Source organism: Hyla sarda, chromosome 3 (genome assembly GCF_029499605.1).
Source record: "Hyla sarda isolate aHylSar1 chromosome 3, aHylSar1.hap1, whole genome shotgun sequence".
In the NCBI taxonomy this organism is placed as follows: Eukaryota; Metazoa; Chordata; class Amphibia; order Anura; family Hylidae; genus Hyla; species Hyla sarda.
Window position 1 is genome coordinate 180335928 of NC_079191.1, and position 23493 is coordinate 180359420.

At 41.8% G+C, this 23493-nt stretch overlaps 1 long non-coding RNA gene across 2 annotated transcripts in view; it reads right to left on the bottom strand.

Moving 5' to 3' along the window:
* Positions 1-2822: 2822 nt before the first annotated feature.
* Positions 2823-23493, bottom strand: part of LOC130361946 (uncharacterized) — a 125042-nt gene continuing 104371 nt past the window's right edge. The window contains exons 4-6 of one of the 2 annotated variants that reach the window (XR_008891209.1): positions 7632-7971; positions 3981-4033; positions 2823-2989 (exon numbers count right to left, since the gene is read on the bottom strand). This is a non-coding gene — a long non-coding RNA (uncharacterized LOC130361946). The remainder of the gene's footprint in view (positions 2990-3980; positions 4034-7631; positions 7972-23493) is intronic. The other variant, XR_008891210.1, reaches the window with a different exon arrangement.

Below are 23493 nucleotides of genomic sequence, written 5' to 3' on the forward strand. Positions count from 1 at the left end.
CTTAATTTGATTGGTTTAATCATGGCCTGCCCGGCCAGCTGACCCGCCTGCCATCCGGCATTCGTGCCCCGCGATGTTGTGCGGTAGGCTGGCTTGTCCGGGGAACATTTAACTATAAGCACATCTTACTGACGCGCCTATAGTTAAATGTAGCGCTCAGCTGATTGACAGAGCGAAGAGCCATTGGCTCCTCGCCCTGCCAATCAATAGGCAGGCAACCTACAAGAGGCAGAGCATCCTTCCTCTGAGCTCTGGCACATGAATGATGTCATCATCATGTGCCGGAGCACAGACCGGAGAAGACAGGAAGAGAGAAGAGGCCGCTTGGGAGCTGGTGAATATGTTTTTTGTTTTGTTTTTTAATCTTTTTTTAAATGTAATGTTTCAATCCACAATGGATCTTCATCAGACCTATTGAAAATATATACAGTGATGTCAATAAACATAGTGAATGTCCACCAAGTAAATAAATATGTAACATATTATACAGTCATATGTACATATGTGGTGTCCCGGTACCGTATTGCATACCGTACCTTGGTTAGGGGTCCCCAAAGTCAGAGTTCCTAGTAACTGTGGGGTTCCGCTTCTATAGTCATCCCCTAGTCACTCCTCAAATAGTTAATATATTTCTAAAATAAATGTAAATACTGTATTGAAAGTGTATTCTTACCTTACATAGCGTCGCAGGGCCTGCGGGTCATGTGACTGTAGTTTAGTCTCTATGGTAGGTAAAAGGACCTTTGGAGGTTCATGGAACATGTGATACCCACAATGCCTTGTAAAGCTGATTGACAGATGGTGTGGACCAATCCTAAAACGGCCAGCCCCTGCCCATATAAGGGAGCTGCAGCCAATAATCGCTCTCTTGTTCATGTGCTGCAAAGCAAGCACCATCAGCTCTTGTACTCTTGTTCCTGTGCTGCAAAGCAGGCAGCATCAGCTCTTGTGCTCTTGTTCCTGCGCTGCAAAGCAAGCAGCATCTCTTGGGTTGCTGACTCTCCTACAGACAAGATCTGCGCAACTTACAAAGACAAATACTGGGCCAAAGCCTGCCGGCCTTGACCTGAAACGAAACCGTGAGTTCTTACAACTTCCCCGCTACTTCTAGCGAGACCCTGGACCTAAACATAACCCTAAATCCAGCAGATCTGCGCATACTAAATCCTACTAAGCTAAAGAACTTACAAAAGTCCCACCCATACGTCAATCTCAGCTAAGCTGTATATAGACTGTATACAGTTTACACACGTTTTCAGCAAAGCTCTGGTTGTGGACAATACTTTATTCTCCATCTACCTATCACTTTTGAGAAGGGTGGCGATAGGCCAAGCCATACAGCATTTAACCCTCACCCTGGCCTCCCCCTCCCCCAAGGCACCTCACATATATCTCAGATATTTATACCTGTGGTCCAGAGAAGTACATAACCAGGGGCGCAGCTAGAAACCACAGGGCCCCGATGCAAAAAAATTGCCCTGGGCCCCCCTGCGCCAGGGCCGAACTGGGACCAAAAATAGGCCGGGCATTTTAAAATAAGCAGCCCATTTTTTTGGTGGTGGTCCAACTGCTGGGACCCCCACTGATCACCTCGGTTCAAGTGGCTCTCCAGCTATTGCTAAGCTACAACTCCCATCATATCTGGAGAGTCTCAGGCATTATTTGGAAGATTTTGTTTTCACGTTGTACAATTTACGGTTAAAAATGACATGTTTTCTTTATTCTGTGGGTCAATACAATTAAAATGATACCCATGATTACATACTTTTCTATTATTGTACCGCTTTAAAAAAATCTCAAATTTTTTAACCAAATTAGTACATTTAAAATCCCTCTATTTTGACAACCTATAACTTTTCAATTTTTCCGTATAAGTGGAGGTATGGGGGCTCATTTTTTGTGCTGTGATCTGCACTTTTTATTGGTACCACAGTTGCGTATATAAAACTTTTAGTATGTTTTTTATTAAATTTTTTGGGGAATATGATGTGACAAAAAAGCATCAATTTTAAACTTTTTTTTTTTTTTTTTAAGCTTATGCTGTTCACTGCACAGGATCATTAACATTATATTTTGATAGTTCAGACATTTACACACGTGGTGATACCAAATATGTTTATTGTTATTTTTTTACACTTTTTGGGGGTGAAATGGGGAAAAGGGACAATTTACATTTTTATTGGGGGGATGGGATTTTTCAAATTTTTTTCCTTTTTTTTACCTTTTTTTTTTTTTTAACACTTTTTATGTCCCCATAGGGGGCCATTTATTGCAATCATTTGATTGCAGATACTGAACAGTGCTATGCATAGGGCATAGCACTGATCAGTATTATTAGCTATCTTCTGCTCTGGTCTCATTGATCGCAGACCAGAGAAAAAGACCCGAGGAAGGCGGCGAAGGCAGGTGAGAGGACCTCCAGCAGCCGTTCTGGATGATCGGATTCCCCAGATTATTGGATCTGTATTGATCATGGCATCTGAGGGGTTAATGGCACACATCAGCACGACCGCTGATGTGCTCTTTTATCGGCGGGTCCTTGGCTGCTGATAGCAGCCGGGACCTGCCGCAAATGACGCAAGCAACCCCTCCCCCCCAGTGCTCACGGTCATGTACAGGATGTAAATGTAACTCCTAGTGCGTTAAGTACCAACGCACCAGGACGTACATTTACGTCCTGCGTCGTTAAGGGTCTATTCACACGGAGGAATTTCAATAACATGTCGTAAGGTATGTTGGACCATTCCGACAAGTAACATAGTATATATCATAGTAGAATACTATTGGTAACAGCTCAGTCATAGAATGGCAAGTAGTGAGCATAAAAATTATTATAATGACAGATTTGTAGGTCAGAAAGTAATGTACAAAGTAACATATAGACAGGTATGAAATAGCAAAAGGCAAGTATTACATGGTACAGATAACATAGGCACATCAGAGCGGATATGTTGTCTATTTCTATTAAATCCTGGGGCTTACCGGATTGCTGCGGATGACAGGTTGAGGAAAAGTGGATATACACCATGCTCAGCAGGTAAGTGGAAAGGTAGCATATAGCCGCATATGGAATGACCTAGTGTTGTCCATGTGGTGTATATATGCGATGGCAGAGAGTGACTTCCGGTTCAAGTAGCAGGCAGTGAAAGAATGGGGCCACAGAATAATGTAACAATAGATATGAGACCATAAATTAGATAAGGAACCACAAAAACAAGTAGTAAGATGAGGAAAATAGTAGAGAAAGGAAAAGTACGCTGAGAAATATCAGTAGAATAAGTAATCAGTTAGGGGATACCTGAGGTCCATGAGAGAGAGTGAATCCGGAAATGGGGGGACAGCCTGTATGTCTGTGGAGTGCATCGTGCGGTCCAACGAGGCCGTATCACGGGATGATAGGAGGCGGGACAGTGCGTGTCAATGGAGCGCACTATGTGCTCCACCATGGCACTGAGTGGAGAAGGTGGAGACAGAATCTAACTGTGGGGCGCATGATGCGCTCCACCTTGTCCCCATCAGTAAAGAACAAGGAAATTTTATGGATGTGTGTGAATAGATGTCAGAGGGGGATAAAATATTGGAAGTAGGAATGTATATGATGGTGTGATGGTTGTAGGTAGAAAGGAAGAAAAAAAGTTAGTGATTGTCATGAAAGGAAGGGATGAATGATATGGGAAATATGATAAAAATGTATAATAGTATGACTGATGCAGGCAGAAAAAGGGGATGGAAATAATAAAAAGAGGAGATGAGTAACAGGGAGAAATTAGATAGAAACAGGAGAATGAAGCATAAGATGAGAAAAAATGATACAAGGCTGTATATCATAGGAAGGAATAAAGTGTAGATATTTGAAGAAGTGGTGAGGAGATGCAGAAGATGACAGAAAAATGTGAATTGAGCAAGTTGGGAGCAATGATGGATGCTACAAAGAATAAGGCAACATGAGGGAAGAAAAAAGAGCACTCAAAAAAGGATACAAATGGAAAACAGTCATCAAAGCATTGATTCGGATGTTTCCCAGTTACCGAGCCTATGGAGAGAAAAACATATCATCAGTTATGCCATATAAAGTCACAAAAAAATACATCACTCTACATACTTGTGATGTCGTACTCCCTATTCATTCAGAATGTTTCCAAAGTCTGGATTTTGTGGATCCAGAAAGCTTCACGTAGTTTGAGTTGTTTAGCCCTAGTTTAGCCCTATCACCCCCTCTCCTATTGTGTGGTATCTACTCAAGTACTTAAAACCTGAGTTGTGATGGTGTATGACTATGTAGATTTAAATGATGGGGTACTGGTAGTAACAAATTTTTCTGTCTGATTGTAGATTGTGTTGGCATATCCTATCTCTTAATTTTTTTAGTTGTTACGCCTATATATATGTAAGGCCGCAGGGGCATTTCAGGAGATATACGATATAACTGGTGTCCCATGTGAAAAATCCCTTAATGTGGATTGCTTTCCCTGACCTTGGGTGATAAGTGCGGTTCTCTTTTACCATACTATTGCATTGTGTGCAGTGTAAGCAGGGCAAAGTACCATTTTTTGAGGTTTCTTTAACATTTATGTCTGTTGTCCCTGGGTAAGGCATATGTTGGTTCGGACAAATTTGTCTCCTAGGTTCTTGGGTCTGCGAAAACATGGTATAAATAGAAGGCTAAATTCTGTAATGTCAGGATATGCTTTATGGAGTAGTGGCCAATGTCTATGGATGATGCAGTGTATTCTGTATGAAGAGGGATGAAATGTGGGTACAAACGGAATACAAGAGATGGGGGTTTGTTTTTTTAGGAGTGCATTTATTTTTTTTTTGCTTGTTTAATAAATATGTCTTGCTTACCCCTCTTGCGGAACTTGGAAGACATTTCTTCAGATGTGGTTGTTGGGTCAATGGGTCACTGACAATCCTTCTTACCCTGCGGAACTGGGAGATGGGCTATGATTCTAATGTGGCCCTTGGATGATAGCTAGAGAAAAGTAATAAATTGTTACGGTCGGTGGATTTGGTAACCTGATGGTCTACTAAGACCATAGTGTCTAAGAAGTAAAATTTCTTTGTATGATGGTGTATGGTGAACTGGAGTTCTGGCCCTGATGGTCTACTAAGACCATGGTGTCTAAGAAGTCAATTTTCTCTGTATGAGGGTGTATGGTGAACTGGAGTTCTGGCTAAACTGCACTGATGTCACTTTGAAATTGTACTACTAAGTCTAACGTGCCCACCCATATACAGAAAATATTGTCAATATACCGTTTCCATGTCTTTACATGGGTCTGGAAAAGTGAGTTAGAGTAGATGTACCAGGATTCAAATTGGGCCATGTATGAGTTGGCATAAGGGGACACCACGTTAGACCCCACGGCGTCCCCATGCACTTGTAAAAAGAATTTACCTTGAAACAGGAAATAATTGTTATATAGAATCAATCCTAACAGGTCAGTACAGAAGTCAACAATGGGTTGATCAAAGTGGGAATCAATGAGTAATTGTCTGACAGCATAGGCTGTTCACACCGAGAGTGAGTAAAATGTTATTAAGGTGGACCTTGTCATTACTTCTTATCAGTTCCAAAAAAGCTGAAGTGTCCAGTAAAAATAATGGTTTTTACCAAGGGTACAAGGATTTTTTCAAAAAGAATGAATAAGGGTGAGAGAATGGAGTCTGCCGAGGCTACTATCGATTTTTATGAATTTTGGGTAGTGTATAGAGAACCAGAATGATAGGATGTTGTTTGTTCAGAAATGTAAGTGTTTTTGTATCAATAATGTTGGAGCTTAAGTAGCGGTCAGTGACTGTACGGATTTTGTGACTTATTGAGATGGTTGGATCAGTATCTAATCTCCTGTACACCTCCATGTCTCTAAGTTGGGACTGTATCTCTTGTAAATAGTCAGTCGTATCTTGAACTACAATTGCACCACCCTTGTCGGCTGGTTTAAGCTCTTGGGGATACAGGGCGTATGCATACTCCCTGCATCCCTGATCCTTACCGGGTTTAAACAATTCTTACCAGCAGAGAACGGGTTAAACCTGGTGGGTCCCAGTTGCTACGGGCAGCCAGGACCCACGGCTAATGCCGGGCATGGCCGATCGGGCCGTTGCAAATTTGATCGCGGCATCTAAAATGAAAGTAAAAGGATCCCGGCAGCTAAGTGAAGCTGATCGGGACTATTGAGATAAAATCACGATGTCCCGATCAGCTTACCGGACGACGGGAGGGTCCTCACCTGTCTCTCCGTTGTCCAATCGGCGATCTACTGCTCCATGCAGGCAGGAGCAGCAGATCACCGGTTACACTGATCAGTGCTTTGCAATGACAAAACACTTATCAATGTATGCAATCAGAAGAATGCATGTTTTAGCCCCCTATGGGGGCTTAAAAAAAAAAAAATAAGTGTAAAAATGTTTTAAATAAAAGTTAATTAACCCCTTCCCTATTAAAAGTTTAAATCACCCCCCTTTTCCCATTTTTTAAATAAAATAATGTAATAAAGAATAAAAATAATCATATGTGGTACCGCCGCGTGTGTAAATGTCCGAACTATTAAAATGTTAGGTTAGATAAACCACATGGTTGATGGCGTACACGTAAAAAAACACCAAAGTCCAAAAGTGTGCATTTTTGGTCACTTCATATACCATAAAAATATTAATAAAAGCAATCAAAAAGTCCCATCAAAACAAAAATAGCACCTATAAAAACTACACGCCGTACACGGAAAGATAAAAAGTTATAGGGGTCATAAGATGACAATTTTAAACATACTAATTTTGGTGCATGTAGTTTATAATTTTTTTAAGTATTAAAATAAAATAAAACCTACATAAATTGGGTATCCTTGTAACCGTATGGACCTACAGAATTAAGATTACAAAAAGTTACAAAATGGCGTTTTTAATTTTTTATTTCACCCCACAAAATTTTTTTGGGGGGTTCCGCCACAGTTTATATTATTAAAAAAAAAGTGATGTCATTGCAAAGTACAATTGGTGATGCAAAAAAACAAGCCCTTATATAGGTCTGTAGGTGCAAAATTAAAAGTGTTATGATTTTTAGAAAGCAAGGAGGAAAAAGCGAAAATGCAAAAACGAAAATTTGCTGAGTCCTTAAGGTGAAAATAGGCTGAGTCCCTAAGGGGTTAATAATAATTCTCTTTGGGCTTGTCTTTCGTCTAGAGTGAAATTGTTGGGATAATTTAAGGACCTCTTCTCAACCTTCTTTCTGAATATTATGACATATTTCTTTACAAACTCAATGAAAGCCTCCAGAGCTGGTGATCCTCGTGGAGGTGAGAATTTACTAGGGACCTTAATCCCCAATGTGTGGATGGATATAGGTGAAGAGTCTGTGGTAAGTGAATCCCCAGAAGGGGGATTTACCTCTGGGGTTTTATCACAAAAAAAAGGCTTTTAACCTGATGCTTCTAAAAAACCTATGTAGAGCCAAATCTAATTGGAATAAATCCATACTGTATGATGGGCAGTATGGATTAATTGGAATAAATCCATACTGTATGATGGGCAAAAAGACAGAATCTTCTGTAATAACTGTATTTGTGTGGAGCTGAGGGCTTTAGAGGAAATGTTAACCACTAAGTGGTTTGTTGTGGCTTAGATGGGCCTACCTGTGATCTAGTAGTGACACCACCGTCCATTGGATTGAGGATGGCCCCACCTCCACGTCTCCTCTGGGGATGACGTCTGCCGCCGAAGGGACCTCGTTGATAGTAGAAATCAGTGCCATCTGAGCTGGATGAATAGGAGTCCTGTGATGGGCCCCTGGAGTAGTATGGACGTTGAGAAGAAATAGGATCCTGCCACTTGTAGACTCGATTTTGCAAGAAATCCTCTTTGTCTCGTACAATTTTTTGTGTGTTTTTTTGTTTTTGAGAAGTCATCAGGATTTATGGTTGCCTCAAGTTGAACTTCAATGGTCTTGATCTCTCTAATAGTATTGATTTCCTTCTGTAGATATTCCACAGTTACGGTTTAGAAGTCAGAATTTGCTCAAACAAGTCACAGAAGTATTTTTTGTCACTGTTATGTTACCTAAAGGGGCTGCTGTTATGATACCTAAAGAGGCTGCTGTTATGTTACCTAAAGGGGGCTGCTGTCATGTTACCTAAAGGGGCTGCTGTTATCTTACATACAAGGGGCTGATGTTACCTTATCTTAAGGGGCTACTGTTATGTTACATGAAGGAGGGCTGCTGTTATCTTACCTAAAGGGGGGCTGTTGTTATCTTACCAAAAGGGGGCTGCTGTTATCTTACCTAGTGGTGGCTGCTGCTATACTACCTAAAGGGGGCCACTGTTTATACTGCCTAAAGGCAGTATTGCGCAAATATATGGATGAATATTCATCCTATGTTTGTTCCCTTATCTTCCATGCAAAAGTTCGTAATGAAATTTGCATAGTGCGCATGCGCTATTATATCTTTCACCAAAAAGAAGGAGGGATCAGTGTCCTCTGGAAGTGCCAATATTTGCGAATATTCGCATATATGAAATATTCGTGCTCCAAACCGACTCACAAAGTAATATAATATCGGAGCCTTCTTTGGACCACAAGCTGGAAGCAGGCAGACAGTACACATCCTTACAAATATTCGCAAAATCGCGAAGTGCCAATATTTGGGTAAAAATTAGCATTTTGAATATTCGCGCTCAACACTAATCTCAACCCCATAGAAAACCTTTGGAGGGAGTTGAAAGTCCATGTTGCCCAGCGACAGCCCCAAAGCATCACTGCTCTAGAGGAGATCTGCATGGAGGAATGGGCCAAAATACCAGCAACAGTGTGTGAAAACCTTATGAAGACTTACAGAAAATGTTTGACCTCTGTCATTGCCAACAAAGGATATATAACAAAGTATTGAGATGAACTTTTGTTATTGACCAAATACTTATTTTCTGCAATAATTTGCAAATACATTCTTGCCTAAAGGGGGTACTGTTATCTTACCTAGTTATCTTACCTAACGGGGGCTGCTGTTATGTTTCCTAAAGGGGCTGCTGTTATGTTACCTAAAGGCCCTGCTGTTATGTTACCTAAAGGGGGCTGCTATTATATTACCTAAAGGGGCTGCTGTTATGTTACCTAAAGGAGGGCTGCTGTTTATACTACATAAAGGGGGCTGCTGTCTCTTACCTCAAGGGGGCTGCTGTTATCTTACCTAATTGGGGCTTCTGTTTATACTACCTAAAGGGGGATGCTGTTTATACTACCTAAAGGGGGCTGCTGTTTATATTCCCTAAAGGGGGCAGCTGTTAATACTACCTAAAGGGGGCTGCTGTTTATACTACTTAAAGGGGGCTGCTGTTTATATTACCTAAAGGGGATGCTGTTTATATTACCTAAAGGAGGCTGCTGTGATTTTACCTAAATGAGGCTGCTGTTATCTTACCTAAAGGGGGCTGCTGTTATCTTACCTAAAAGGGGGTTGCTGATATACTACCTAAAGGGGGCTGCTGTTTATACTGCCTAAAGAGGGCCACTGTTTATACTGCCTAAAGGGGGCTGCAGTTATACTACCTAAAGGGGGCAGCTGTTTATATTCCCTAAAGAGGGCTGCTGTTATTACTACCTAAAGGGGGCTGTACTACAGGTGCTGGAAAAGTGCAGAGCCTAAAATGTTTGTCTGGCAGGTTCTGTGGAGACCATCTGTGGCAGGAAGAAATCGTCATGACGGTCTGGGCTTGATGGAGAAGGAAAAGGAAAGTAAACGACTCTGAGAAGGGAAGACGTCATCTGTGAATCACCAGATGTAACTGTATTTAATCACTTAGAGCCTGTGTACATCTGGTAACTACCACTATATGATCACTGTATGGGGGGGGGGATATATTATCTGCTTGTATACAAGTATTATTGGTAATATTGGTCTCAGTATACAGGATTTGGTCAGTAACAGTATGATGGTAAAATGTATGGTGATAATATTCCTCCTTGTATACTGGTGTTATTTGGTATTTGGTAACTATATGGTTTATTTAGAAGTACAGGTGTTTATTTTTGTAAATTGTCACCTATGTTACTGTTTGACAGGAAACTGCACAGAAAATAAGTGACATGTCACTTCTTTTCCAAATGGACACATGCTAAAGCTGCCTTTGAAGTCAATGGGAGATTCAAGGGCAACCTCGCCCCATGCAGCAAGCAGCTCTGAGAGATTATTTGCACCTGCAGTGTATAAATATGCCATTGTTATAATTGCCCACCCAACTACTTTTGTCTGTGCCCCCGTTGTGTTCCCCCAAAATTTGAAATCTGGAAATGCCACTAGTGGTCAGACTGAAAAGAACATACAGAAGCTAATAAGTACTGGAAGGATTAAGATTTTTAAATAAAAGTAATGTACAAATCTGTTTAACTTTCTGGCACCAGTTAATAAAAAAAAATATATTGTTTTCCACCGGAGTACCCCTTTAATATTTTTGTACCCGAGAACCCCTCTCATTCATTCAAGGCTGGTAATGTATGGTAGATAGGTATTAGAACTGGTATTTCCCCTGGATGAGACAAACTATACAAACATTACAGTATCTGCACATAACCTTAAATGAAACAAAATGTAAGAAAAAAAAACATTTGAAGCACAGATAATACTTTCCTTGCACATTAAGCAGGATGTGTTACTCAGAGAAAAATGTCATTTGTAATGTGTACTTATGCACACTAGCCTCTGAGGGTCAATGAAAAGATAAACAGCTTCCGCTTATGGGAAAGAATAGGATCAGAAAACATGTCTAGAGGATTTCATTCACCATTAGTCTAAAAATTGGTACAGTTAAAAAAAAAAAAAATTTCGGCTCAAGGGGTGAAGGGGGTTGAATTGGGTAATTCTGTTTTGGTTATTTAGTTTCGTTTTTAAATTTTTGTGTGTGGAAGAAATAGATTGGATTGTGCTTTCCAAAATATATTTTCCATTAAGGCACAACTATAGCCAGTTATTTTTTATAGTCATGTTCCCAAATCTGGAGATTCAGTTTAGTGTTCTACTAAGATCAGATGTAACTTGGACCTGGCCATGGTAGTTGCCTGGTCTGAACTTGGTGAGCTATGTTAAAGGGGTATTCCAGGCCAAAACTTTTTTTTTATATATCAACTGGCTCCGGAAAGTTAAACAGATTTGTAATTTACTTCTATTAAAAAATCTTAATCCTTCCAATAGTTATTAGCTTCTGAAGTTGAGTTGCTGTTTTCTGTCTAACTGCTTTCTGATGACTCACGTCCCGGGAGCTGTCCAGCTCCTATGGGGATATTCTCCCATCATGCACAGCTCCCGGGAAGTGACATCATCATTGAGCAGTTAGACAGAAAACTTAAGAAGCTAATAACTATTGGAAGGATTAAGATTTTTTTAATGGAAGTAATTTACAAATCTGTTTGGCTTTCCGGAGCCAGTTGATATATAAAAAAAAGGTTTTTGCCTGGAATACCCCTTTAATCTATAACAATGATAGGTGTATACATAACACATACAGGATTTTAGAATTTGGGTGAGTTAAGGTCTTTGTATCTGACAAAAATGCTTCACCTACCAGTGATTTGGCTAATATGGAAAGATGACTAGTATGGGGGGGGGGGGGGGGGTGCTGTTGTTTAAATGCTTTAACAGTTAAAAACAGTTAAAGGGGTATTCCAGGATCTTTTTACTATGCTACAGGGGCTGTAAAGTTAGTGTAGTTCATAATATAGTGCCTGTACCTGTGTGTGACGGTTTTCTCACAATTCTTCTGTGATTTTCACTCCAATATTTATTTTTATCAGCATACAAAATGACTGTTGTCTCATATTTTTCCCAGCTTGCAATGCGGCCGAGACCTGACATCACTAGTCAGCTGATGACAGGGAGCCTGTCTGCTTCAATAGGTGGAGGGATCACTTGGTGGGAGAGAGATCAACTGCAACTAATGCAACAGCTGTAGGCACCCTGATTGAAAACCACAGGTCTTTTGGTGGATGCAGCTCATTTATGTTTCAATGGGTGGGGTGGCTGATGTGTGGGAGGGAGGAAAATGGAATTGGGGGATTTGTGGTAAAAAAAAAGAAAAGTCAAACAGGAAATACGAGTTCACAAAAAGCTAGCCACAGTATTATGGTAATCTCATGACATAGGTCTTTCCCCCACATCAGCATAAATATTTTTTGTTGGTTACTTTTTTTCATTTGTATGCCGGGAAATATAGGCCCCTTGCAGGCTTTATAATCTCTGTTTATATGCATATGTTCTAAAATAATCTCACAACATAGCCATTTAGCCCCAAGACAAGCGCAGATCCTTCCTGCCTGCCAGGTACGTACTAAAATCACCTTATGGTGGATAACCCCTTTTAAATAGATGTCACCAAAGGATAGGTGGATAAGTGTCTTATTGCAGGAGGTCTGATCAATTGAAAATCCCCCCCCCCCCCCCGGCACAATCTCCTGCATGGCACCCCAGCAGTCCCGAGGAAGAGAGCGTGTCGAACTCCACATGAAGCAGCGGACGACACGCCCCCTGGATGTATCTCTATGGGAGAGTAAGTGATACTCGAACACCTCCGGCTCTCCCATAGAGATACATGGAGGGGGCCTGTAGGCCATTGATTTTTCCCGGTTGCGGTTGGTTGACACGCCTCCTCCCTGGGCACTGCCAGGGTGCCTTGCAGTAGATCTGCTGGCCCTGGATTACTGATCACTGTATTACTAGAGTGCATGCACTGTCTGGTAGTGTCTCCCTACAGTACAGGGATGTACTACATGTTCTGTACTACTCTTTACCTGTGCCAGGTTTAGCTGCTCCTTTGGACACCAGGTGGGGGCAGCTCCATTTTAAATTTTTGGGATATTGGGGGAGATTCCTCAAGACCTGTGCTGAAGAAAAGTTGATCAGTTTCCCAAAGTAATGGCAGCCACGCCCCTCCCATACACTTGCATTGAGAGGGTGGGGCATGACGTGAAGTCACGATACACCGGCCCATGCATCGAGAGTCATCAGACACGGACCGATCTTCGCTCCTGCAGCTGATGACAAGGGGTGCTGCAAGAGAGAATGCGGGGGTCCGCAGTGGCGGGACCCCCGCGAACAGACATCTTATCCCCTATCCTTCGGCTAGGGGATTAGATGTCTAGGGCAAGATTACCCCTTTAAGGACCAGGCCAACTTTATTTTTGCATTTTTGTTATTTTTTCCTCCTTGCCTTCTAAAATCCATAACTCTTTTATATTTTCATCCACAGACCCATGTGAGGGCTTGTTTTTTGTGTGACCAATTGTACTTTGTAATGTCACCACTCATTTTACCATAAAATGTACAACGAACCCAAAAAAACAAATTATGTGAGGAAATTTTTATGAAAACCGCAATTTTGCTGATTTTGGAGGGTTTCGTTTTCACACGGTGCACTTTACGGTAAAATTACTATTTTTTAATTTATTTTGTGGGTCAATACAATTAAAATGATACCCATCTTTACATACTTTTTTATTATTGTACGGCTTTTTAAAAATATCAAACTTTTTTTTTTTTTTTTTTTTTTTTACAAAATCTGTATGTTTAAAATCGCCCTATTTTGACCACATATTACTTTTTAATTTTTCGGTATATGGGGCTGTATGAGGGCTCATTTTTTGAGCCATGCCCTGTAGTTTTTTGTAGTACCACTTTTGTGTATATGTGACTTTTTGATCGCTTTTTATAAAAATTTCTGTGAATGTGATGTGACTAAAAGGCAACAACAAAGATGTAGTCTCAAATGGCAGGAGGCGCTCAACCCCAAATGCAGTTGTGCATATATGCTGGAGGAGCAGATCCTGCGCTTGTGATCTGTTGCTAGGGCAATCCCCAGCGTAAAAATGCATACAATGGGGGATGCCCGCAGCAGACTACAAGTACCACAATGGCATCCTACACCAGATAAACGGTGTGGATGTCTAACAATTAGAATATTACAAAACAGGAATTTAGGTGCACTACTATGGTAGATGTAAACAATGACAGTGGCTAACCCTCAAAACTGATGTTAAAATTGAGACATCAGCCAGTATATCCTTATATGAAGGACATACCGGAGCCCGCACACCAACGCCAAGGTTTCTCAAGTGGCCAATGTCGTTGTTTACATCTACCATAGTAGTGCACCTAAATTCCTGTATTGTGACTAAAAAGCAGCAATTTTGTATTTTCTTTATTCTTACATTTACGCCGTTCACCCCATGGGATCATTAACATAATATTTTGATAGATCGGGCATTTACGCACCCGGCAATACCAAATATATTTAATAATAAAAAAAATGTTATGCTTTTTAGGGGTAAAATGGCGAAAAGGTGATTTACATTTTTATTGGGACTTTTCAAATTTTTTTACTTTTTTTTATTTTTTTACTTTGTTTACTTTTTTTTTTCAATTATTATGTCTCCATAGAGGACTATTCATGGCAATCATTAGATTGCCAATACTGTATATACTAATCAGTATTATCGGTGATCTTCTGCTCTGGTCTGCTGGAAGGCAGATTAGTCCAGAAGACCCGAGGAGGGTGGCGGAGGCAGGTGAGGGAACCTCTGTCCACCATCTTAGCTGATCTGATCCCCATGGTATGCTGAAATATTAGCAATGGTTGTTATATGCGATTGTTGTTAAGAAACAGTAATAAGCCGGGTGCAACATGTCATTAGAGGAGCAGAGCCAGGGCCCCGTAGGAGAGATCGCCCCTGCAGATAGAAGGTGAGTTTTTTTCCAATGCATATCTCTTTTAACACAGCATTGATTACTATTATCTGCGCTCCATTATTACAGGCTGCTGAGGCTGTTTGCACTATTGGAGCGCAGATTGGACAGACAGAAAGTAGGTAGGTGACCTCTGTCTGCCCTAGTAGTTATATCGCTGTGGTCCGATCACCTCCTTCAGCTAGCCGGCCTTCCCATTTACTGCATTCAGACACAGCAATTAACTTTAATAGCACAATTTAAAAGGTTACATTTTAACAAAGACTTAAACTACTGACGAGGGCAGATATCACCATATTCTGGCTCTTTGGACCTGAATAGAAAACACTAAATAGAAATAGAAATCATGGTATATAACGTTGTGCATAAATGTTTGTGTATATATATATATATATATATATATATATACACACACACTGCTCAAAAAAATTAAGAGAACACTTAAACAACACAATGTAACTCCAAGTCAATCACACTTCTGTGAAATCATACTGTCCACTCAGGGAGCAACACTGATTGACAATCAATTTCACATGCTGTTGTGCAAATGGAACAGACAACAGGTGGTGACCACAGACCACTTCTCAGCTCCTATGCTTCCCGGATTATGTTTTGGTCTCTTTTGAATACTGGCGGTGCTTTCACTCTAGTGGTAGCATGAGACGGAATCTACAACCCACACAAGTGGCTCAGGTAGTGCAGCTCATCCAGGATGGCACATCAATGCGAGCTATGGCGAGAAGGTTTGCTGTGCCTGTTAGTGTAGTGTCCAGAGCATGGAGGCACTACCAGGAGACAGGCCAGTACATCAGGAGACGGGGAGGGGGCCATAGGAGGGCAACAACTCAGCAACAACCCACCTTTGTGCAAGGAGGAGCAGGAGGAGCAAAATTTTCTCCAGCAGGCCACAAATGTGTCCACTAAAATGGTCAGAAACAGACTCCATGAGGGTGGTATGAGGGCCCGACGTCCACAGGTGGGGGTTATGTTTACAGCCCAACACCGTGCAAGACGTTTGGCATTTTCCAGAGAACACAAAGATTGGCAAAATTCACCACTGGCGCCCTGTCCTCTTCACAAATGAAAACAGGTTCACACTGAGCACATGTGACAGACGTGACAGAGTCTGGAGGCACTGTGGAGAATGTTCTGCTGCCTGCAACATCCTCCAGCATGAACAGTTTGGCATTGGGTCAGTAATGGTGTGGGGTGGCATTTTCTTGGGGAGCTGCACAGCCCTCTCTGTGCTTGTCAGAGGTAGCCTGAGATCCTCAGACCCCTTGTGAGACCATATGCTGGTGCGGTTGGCCCTGGGTTCCTCCTAATGCAAGACATCTAGACCTCATGTGGCTGGAGTGTGTCAGCAGTTCCTGCAAGAGGAAGGCATTGATGCGATGGACTAGCACGCCCATTCCCCAGACCTGAATCCGATTAAGCACACCTGGGACATCATGTCTCGCTCCATACTCCAACGCCAGGTTGCACCACAGACTGTACAGGAGTTGGTGGATGCGTTAGTCCAGGTCTGAGAGGACATCCCTCAGGAGACCATCTGGATCCTCATCAGGAGCATGCCCAGGTGTTGTAAGGAGGTCATACGGGCACGTGGAGGCCACACACACTACTAAGCCTCATTTTGACTTGTTTTAAGGACATTACATCAAAGTTGGATCAGCCTATAGTGTGGTTTTCCACTTTGATTTTGAGTGTGACTCCATATCCAGACTTCCATGGGTTGATAAATTTGATATCCTTTGATAATTTTTGTGTGATTTTGTTGTCAGCACATTCAACTATGTAAAGACAAAAGTATTTCATACGATTAGTTAATTCATTCAGATCTATTATGTGTTTTCTTAGTGTTCCCTTTATTATTTTTTGAGCACTGTATGTACACACACAGTCCTGGCCGTAAATGTTGGAACCCCTGAAATTTTTCTAGAAGATGAAGTATTTCTAACAGAAAAGGATTGCAATAACACATGTTTTGCTATACACATGTTTATTCCCTTTGTGTGCATTGGAACTAAACCAAAAAAGTAGGGAAAAAAGCAAATTGGACATAATGTCACATCAAACTCCAAAAATGGGCTGGTCAAAATTATTGGCACCCTTAACTTAATATTTGGTTGCACACCCTTTGGAAAAAATTACTGAAATCAGTCACTTCCTATAACCATCAATAAGCTTCTTACACCTCTAAGCCGGAATGTTGAACCACTATTCCTTTGCAAACTGCTCCAGGTCTCTCTTATTGGAAGGGCGCCTTTTCTCAACAGCAATTTTAAGATCTCTCCACAGGTGTTCAATGGGATTTAGATCTGGACTCATTGCTGGCCACTTCAGAACTCTCCAGCGCTTTGTTGCCATCCATTTCTGTGTGATTTTTGACGTATGTTTGGAGTCAGTGTCCTGCTGGAAAACCCAATATCCCGGATGCAAACCCAGCTTTCTGACACTGGGCTGTACAGTGTGACCCAAAATCCATTGGTAATCCTCAAATTTCATGATGCCTTGCACACATTCAAGGCACCTAGTGCCAGAGGCAGCAAAACAACCCCAAAACATCATTGAACCTCCACCATATTTCACTGTAGGTACTGTGTTCTTTTCTTTGTAGGCCTCATTCCATTTTCAGTAAACAGTAGAATGATGTGCTTAACCAAAAAGCTCTATCTTGGTCTCATCTGTCCACAAGACGTTTTCCCAGAAGGATTTTGTATGTCTTGCTTTTGTATGTCTCTGTGTCAGCAGTGGGGTCCTCGTAGGTCTCCTGCCATAGTGTTTCATTTAATCTAAATGTCGACGGATAGTTCGCGCTGACAGTGATGCTCCCTGAGCCTGCAGGACAGCTTGAATATCTTTGGAACTTGTTTGGAGCTGCTTATCCACCATCCGGACTATCCTGCGTTGACACCTTTCATCAATTTGTCTCTTCCATCCATGACCAGGTAGATTAGCTACAGTGCCATGGTTTGCAAACTTCTTGATAATGTTGTGCACTGTGGACAAAGGGAAATCTAGATCTCTAGAGATGGACTTGTAACCTTGAGATTGTTGAGATTTTTCCACAATTTTGGTTCTCAAGTCCTCAGACAGTTCTCTTCTCCTCTTTCTGTTGTCCATGCTTAGTGTGGCACACACAGACACACAATGCAAAGACTAAGTGAACTTCTCTCCTTTTTATCCGCTTTCAGGTGGGATTTTTATATTGCCTACACCTGTTACTTGCCCCAGGTGAGTTTAAAGGAGCATCACTTGATAGAAACAATCTTATTTTTCCACAATTTTGAATTGGTGCCAATAATTTTGTCCAGCCCATTTTTGGAGTTTGGTGTCACATTATGTCCAATTTGCTTTTTTCCTCCTTTTTCTGGTTTAGTTCCAATACACACAAAGGGAATAAACATGTGTATAGCAAAACATGTCTTACTGCAATCCTTTTCTGTGAGAAATACAAAATTTTCTAGAAAAATTTCTGGGATGCCAACATTTACGGCCATGACTATATATGATATATAATATATAAGAAGGAACACATTATTTATGGTTAATGATTTTTGAGAGGTTTGAAAGGAAACAATCTGTTCATGCTCAAAATTTCCTGAAAGAGATATGGTCAGGAAGTAAAGGGGTGGGGAAGAAGGCACTTCCAGTAATGTTTGTCAAAGACCCTTCTTGTGTCACATTCTTCACCTCACAATCAGGCCTCAATGTGATATCAAAACAGACAACATTCAGTATTAGTTGTGAGAATGACTTCATTGTTTATGCAAATAAGAAATGATAATGATAGGTCACTGTGACCCATATTTTCTTGGAATTAAAGGAGCAGGATTCATTCAGCGTGCTACAGATATAGTGCATATGAGGAATCAGACTAGACTAGACGTGATAATTGGTCAGGACTGACATTTAATGAAGATAAGTGCAAGCTAATGACCATTGGATGTTATCCAAGGGCAGAATATAGAATATTTGATACAGTCCTAACCTCAGTATCTGAGGAAAGGGATTTACAGGTAATAATTTTAGAGGATTTAAAGTTTGACAGACAAAGTATTAGAGCAGCAGGAAATGCTAGCAGAATGCTTAGGTGTATATGGAGAGGTATTAGCAGTAGGAAGAGGGAAGTGTCATGCCATTGAACAGAGCACTGATGAGACCTCACTTAAAGAGTACCTGTCATCAAACCATGTTTTCTAAACTAACTCAGATTATATTACCTAACTACTCCTAACACCCTCCCCTTGCTCACATTGTGTGAGCTCCCGGCAGGAGAAAGTGGGCGTTCCCCAGAAGGTGCAACAGCATTGAAGCCTGCGAGAGCTGTGCCTCGCCATGCCCCACATGCACTTCCTGAGTTTGGTCTCCTGCCAGGCCGGGAGGAGACCAAATTACCTGTTTGACTTGCGGCAGGGAACAGAACAGAGCCACCTAGTGGCCGTTTTTTTTTAAATCACAATAACCCCTTGAGGACCCAGCCCATTTTGACCTTAAGAACACAGCATATTTTATTTTTGTATTTTCGTTTTTTCCTCCTCGCCTTCTAAAATCCATAACTCTTTTATATTTGTATTCCCAGAGGGACCTATAGCACTGCACACACTGATTGCCAGCACTGTTCACTGCAAAGCCATAGCTATAGTGATCAGTATTATCGGCGGTCGATTGCTCAAGCCTGCATCTCAGGCTTGGAGCAATCAATCGGCGAAGGGACACGATTTTCACTGCGGTGGTACCGATCAGCCCCACTGAGCAGCCGGGCAGCTTTCACTTTCATTTTAGAGGGTTAATAGCATGCGGCACCGCGATCACTGCCACGCACTATTAGCCCCGGGTCCCGGTTTCACATACATGCCGGGACCGACCCGATATGACGTTATATCGCGGGAGCTGGCCAAGGACGTAAATATACGTCCTTGGTCGTTAAGGATTTAATTCCCATAGGGCACTATTTATAGCAATCATTAGATTGCTAATACTGTTCAGTTCTCTGCATAGGGCATAGCACTGATCAGTATTATCGGTGATTTTCCGCTCTGGTCTGCTAGAAGGGAGATCAGTGCAGAAGACCCCGGGAGACAGACAGAGGCAGGTGATGGAACCTCCATCCACCATCTTGGATGATCTGATCTCCGCGGCAAGTGCCGTACTGCCAAAGATGCCGGGATCTGTTTTGAGCATGGCATCTGAGGGGTTAATGGCAAACATCAGCGCGATTGCTGATGTCCGTCATTACCGGCGCATCCGCGGCTGCTGACAGCCGCCGGGACCCGCAGTGAATTAAGCGAGCGCAGGAGCGTCACAACCGTTCCATAAATGTATGGCACTGTGCGCGAAGTGATGCTATGCAGCGCCATACATTTACAGCGCGTGTCCTTAACTCCTTGGGGATGGAGGGCGTACCTATACGCCCTCAGCCCGCTCCCTGTCTATAACATGGGGCCATGGCGTGGCCCCGTGTCATAGCGGGTCGGGCCCAGCCTCTAAAAATTGTTAGAGGCCGGGACCCGTGGCCAATAGCGCGCTGCATTGATTGCGGTGCTGCGCGCTATTAACCATTTAGACATGGCGTTCAAAGTTGAACGCCACGTCTAAAGTGAAAGTAAAGCACTGCCGGTTAGCTCAGCGAGCTGTTCGGGATCGCCGTGGTGAAATCGCGGCATCCCGAACAGCTTATAGGACAGCCGGAGGATCCCTACCTGCCTCCATGCTGTCTGATCGCCAAATGACTGCTCAGTGCCTGAGATCCAGGCATGAGCAGTCAAGCGGCAGAATCATTGATCAATGGTTTCCTATGAGAAGAAACCATTGAACAATGTAAAAGATCAGTGTGTGCAGTGTTATAGCCCCCTATGGGAGTTATAACATTGAAAAAAAAAGTGAAAACAAAATGAATAAAGATCATTTAACCCTTTCCCTAATAAAAGTTTGAATCACCCCCCTTTTCCCAATAAAAAAACAAACAAAAACTGAGTAAATAAAAATAAACATATGTGGTATCGCCGTGTGCGCAAATGTCTGAATTATAAAAATATATTGTTAATTAAACCGCACAGTAAATTTCGTAGGCGCAAAAAAAACTCCAAAGTCCAAAATAGCGTATTTTTGGTCACTTTTTATATCATAAAAAGTGATCAAAAAGCCCGATCAATACATGAATGGTACCTTGAAAAACTTCCGATCACAGCGCAAAAAAATGAGCCCTCATACCAACCCGTATGCAGAAAAATAAAAAATTTATAGGGGTCAGAAAATGACAATATTAAACGTATAAATTTTCCTGCATGTAGTTATGATTTTTTTCCAGAAGTACGACAAAATCAAACCTATTTAAGTAGGGTATCATTTTAATCATATGGACCTACAGAATAAAGATAAGGTGTCATTTTTTACCGAAAAATTTACTGCATAGAAACGGAAGCCCCCAAAATTTACAAAATGGCATTTTTTTCTTCAATTTTGTCGCACAATTATTTTTCCGTTTCGTCGTAGATTTTTGGGTTAAATGACTGATGCCATTACAAAGTAGAATTGGTGGTGCAAAAAATAAGCCATCATATGGATTTTTAGCTACAAAATTGAAAGGGTTATGATTTTTAAAAGGTAAGGAGGAAAAAACTAAAGTGCAAAAACTGGAAAACCCTCTGTCTCCAAGGGGTTAAAAACATATAAAGGTTGAGAATTTTAACAGCAAATAAATAGCAATGTGTCTTACTGTATATTTACGTATGGAACAATGTATTAAAAGTTTAGTTTGGTGACAGGCACTCTTTAAAGTATTGTGTGCAGTGCTGGAAACCGTGGCCCACATTTATCATTGTCTTTAGACTGTTTTTTGCTTCTAAAAAAGGGGCAAAAAAGGCGCAAGTAGGGTTTTTTTGCGCCTTTTTTGCCCCTTTTTGTTTACACATTTCTGCTGATTTTGAGTTGCAATCCACTGATTTTGAGTTGCAATCCACTGATTTTGGCAATAGACATGATATGGAAGGGATTTATCATTGCCCCTTTTTGTAAAAAGGAGCAAAAAAAGGCGCAAAGCCACTGAAAAGTCTCTAAAACTACACCAGCTCAGACATGGTGTAGCTTTTTGGTGTATGTGTAGGCAGAAATTTCTGAAAATGTGGACCTGCACAAAATTTATCAAAGCTCTTTTACCTTTTAATAAATTTGGTGCTCCTACACATTATCAGCACACAAAAAAAAAGGTGTAAAAAAATGCTTAACTTGCACTGCAATGATAAATGTGGGCCCGTATCTCCAGAAGGATATAGAAACATTGGAGAGGGTTCAGAGAAGAGCTACTAAACTAGTACATGGATTGCAGGATATAACTAACCAAGAAAAAGTAAAGGACCTTAACATGTATAGCTTGGTTTTATATTAGAGGGGCAAACTTGTTCTTATTTGTGGAATCTGGTTCTGACTTAAAGGGGTACTTTGGCCCTAAGACATCTTATCCCCTATCCAAAGGATAGGGAATAAGATGTCTGATCACAGGGGTCCGTCGCTGGGGACCCCTGCTATCTCGCTTGCAGCACCCACCTCTGGGAGCTGCACGCTGCTCTGCAGCCTCAGAGTCTGCCAGGTCACGACTACGGGGCCGGAGTATCGCGACGCCACGACTCTGCCCCCCCGTGTGACGTTAAGCCCCGTCCCCGCAATGCAAGTCTATGTGAGGGGGAGTGATGGCCGTCACGCCCACTCCCATAGACTTGCATTGCGGGGTGTAGCATCACATGGGGCGGAGTCGTGACATCACGTTACTCCGGCCCAGTAGTCATGACCCAGCAGACTGTGGCTGCAGCACTGTGTGCCGCTCCCAGAGGTGGGTGCTGCATGCAAGATAGCGGGGGTCGGGGGTTCCCAGTGGCGGGACCCCAGGGATAAGATGTCTTAGGGCTAGAGTACCCCTTTAAAGGTCAATATTCCTGTGTTTGGCTGTAGCATCATGCAATGCTGTGACGACACTCGGGCCTTTCAGCGGCTTGGACATAGAACCCAATACATCTGGTTGCAGTGTCCACTCCCTTCTCAGCTGCACATAAATGCCTAATCAGCTTGTATCTCAAGTTGTCTGTGTTCAGTTCCTCTGCACTAGCTCTTGTATAATCCTTGCTTCTTTAATTCCTTGTATTCTGACCTCGGTTTGTGACATTACTGTTCTCTGCTTATTGATTTGGTACCTTTGTTGCTATCTTAATTTGGATTCAGCTTGCTTGACCACTCTCTATCTCTTTTGTTTCTTGTACTTTGCTTGTTAACCATTTGTACCCTGATCTGCTTCCCTGACATCAGTACTGTGTTTATTATGTTTGGACTTAGTTATACCCCTGCACTTACTGAGAACAGGGAGTGCCGTTCAGTTGAGAATCCATTTTTTAGGGCAGATACTCTAGTAGGCAGGGGAAAGTGGCTGTGGTCAGCTCAGTGCTGCACTTATCCCTGCCAACGTGATAGGTTTATGCAGTAAGATCAGGAAGTATTACTAAACTGAGAGAGTAGTGGATGCATTGACTAGCCTTACAGCAGAAGCGGTAGCTGCAAATACAGTAAAGCAGTTGGATAGGCATAAGGCTATCCTTTATATAAGATAGGGCCTGGGGCAATTGATAGTATTCAGAATATTGTGCAGGCTAGATGGGTCAAACTTCTGTGAAAACAGAAATGTGCATAAAAATCATCATTACTGCAAGGCAGCATAATACTACTATAACAGAAAAAATGCTCCAGACATGCCAATTACCTTTTATTTTTTAAAGATGTCC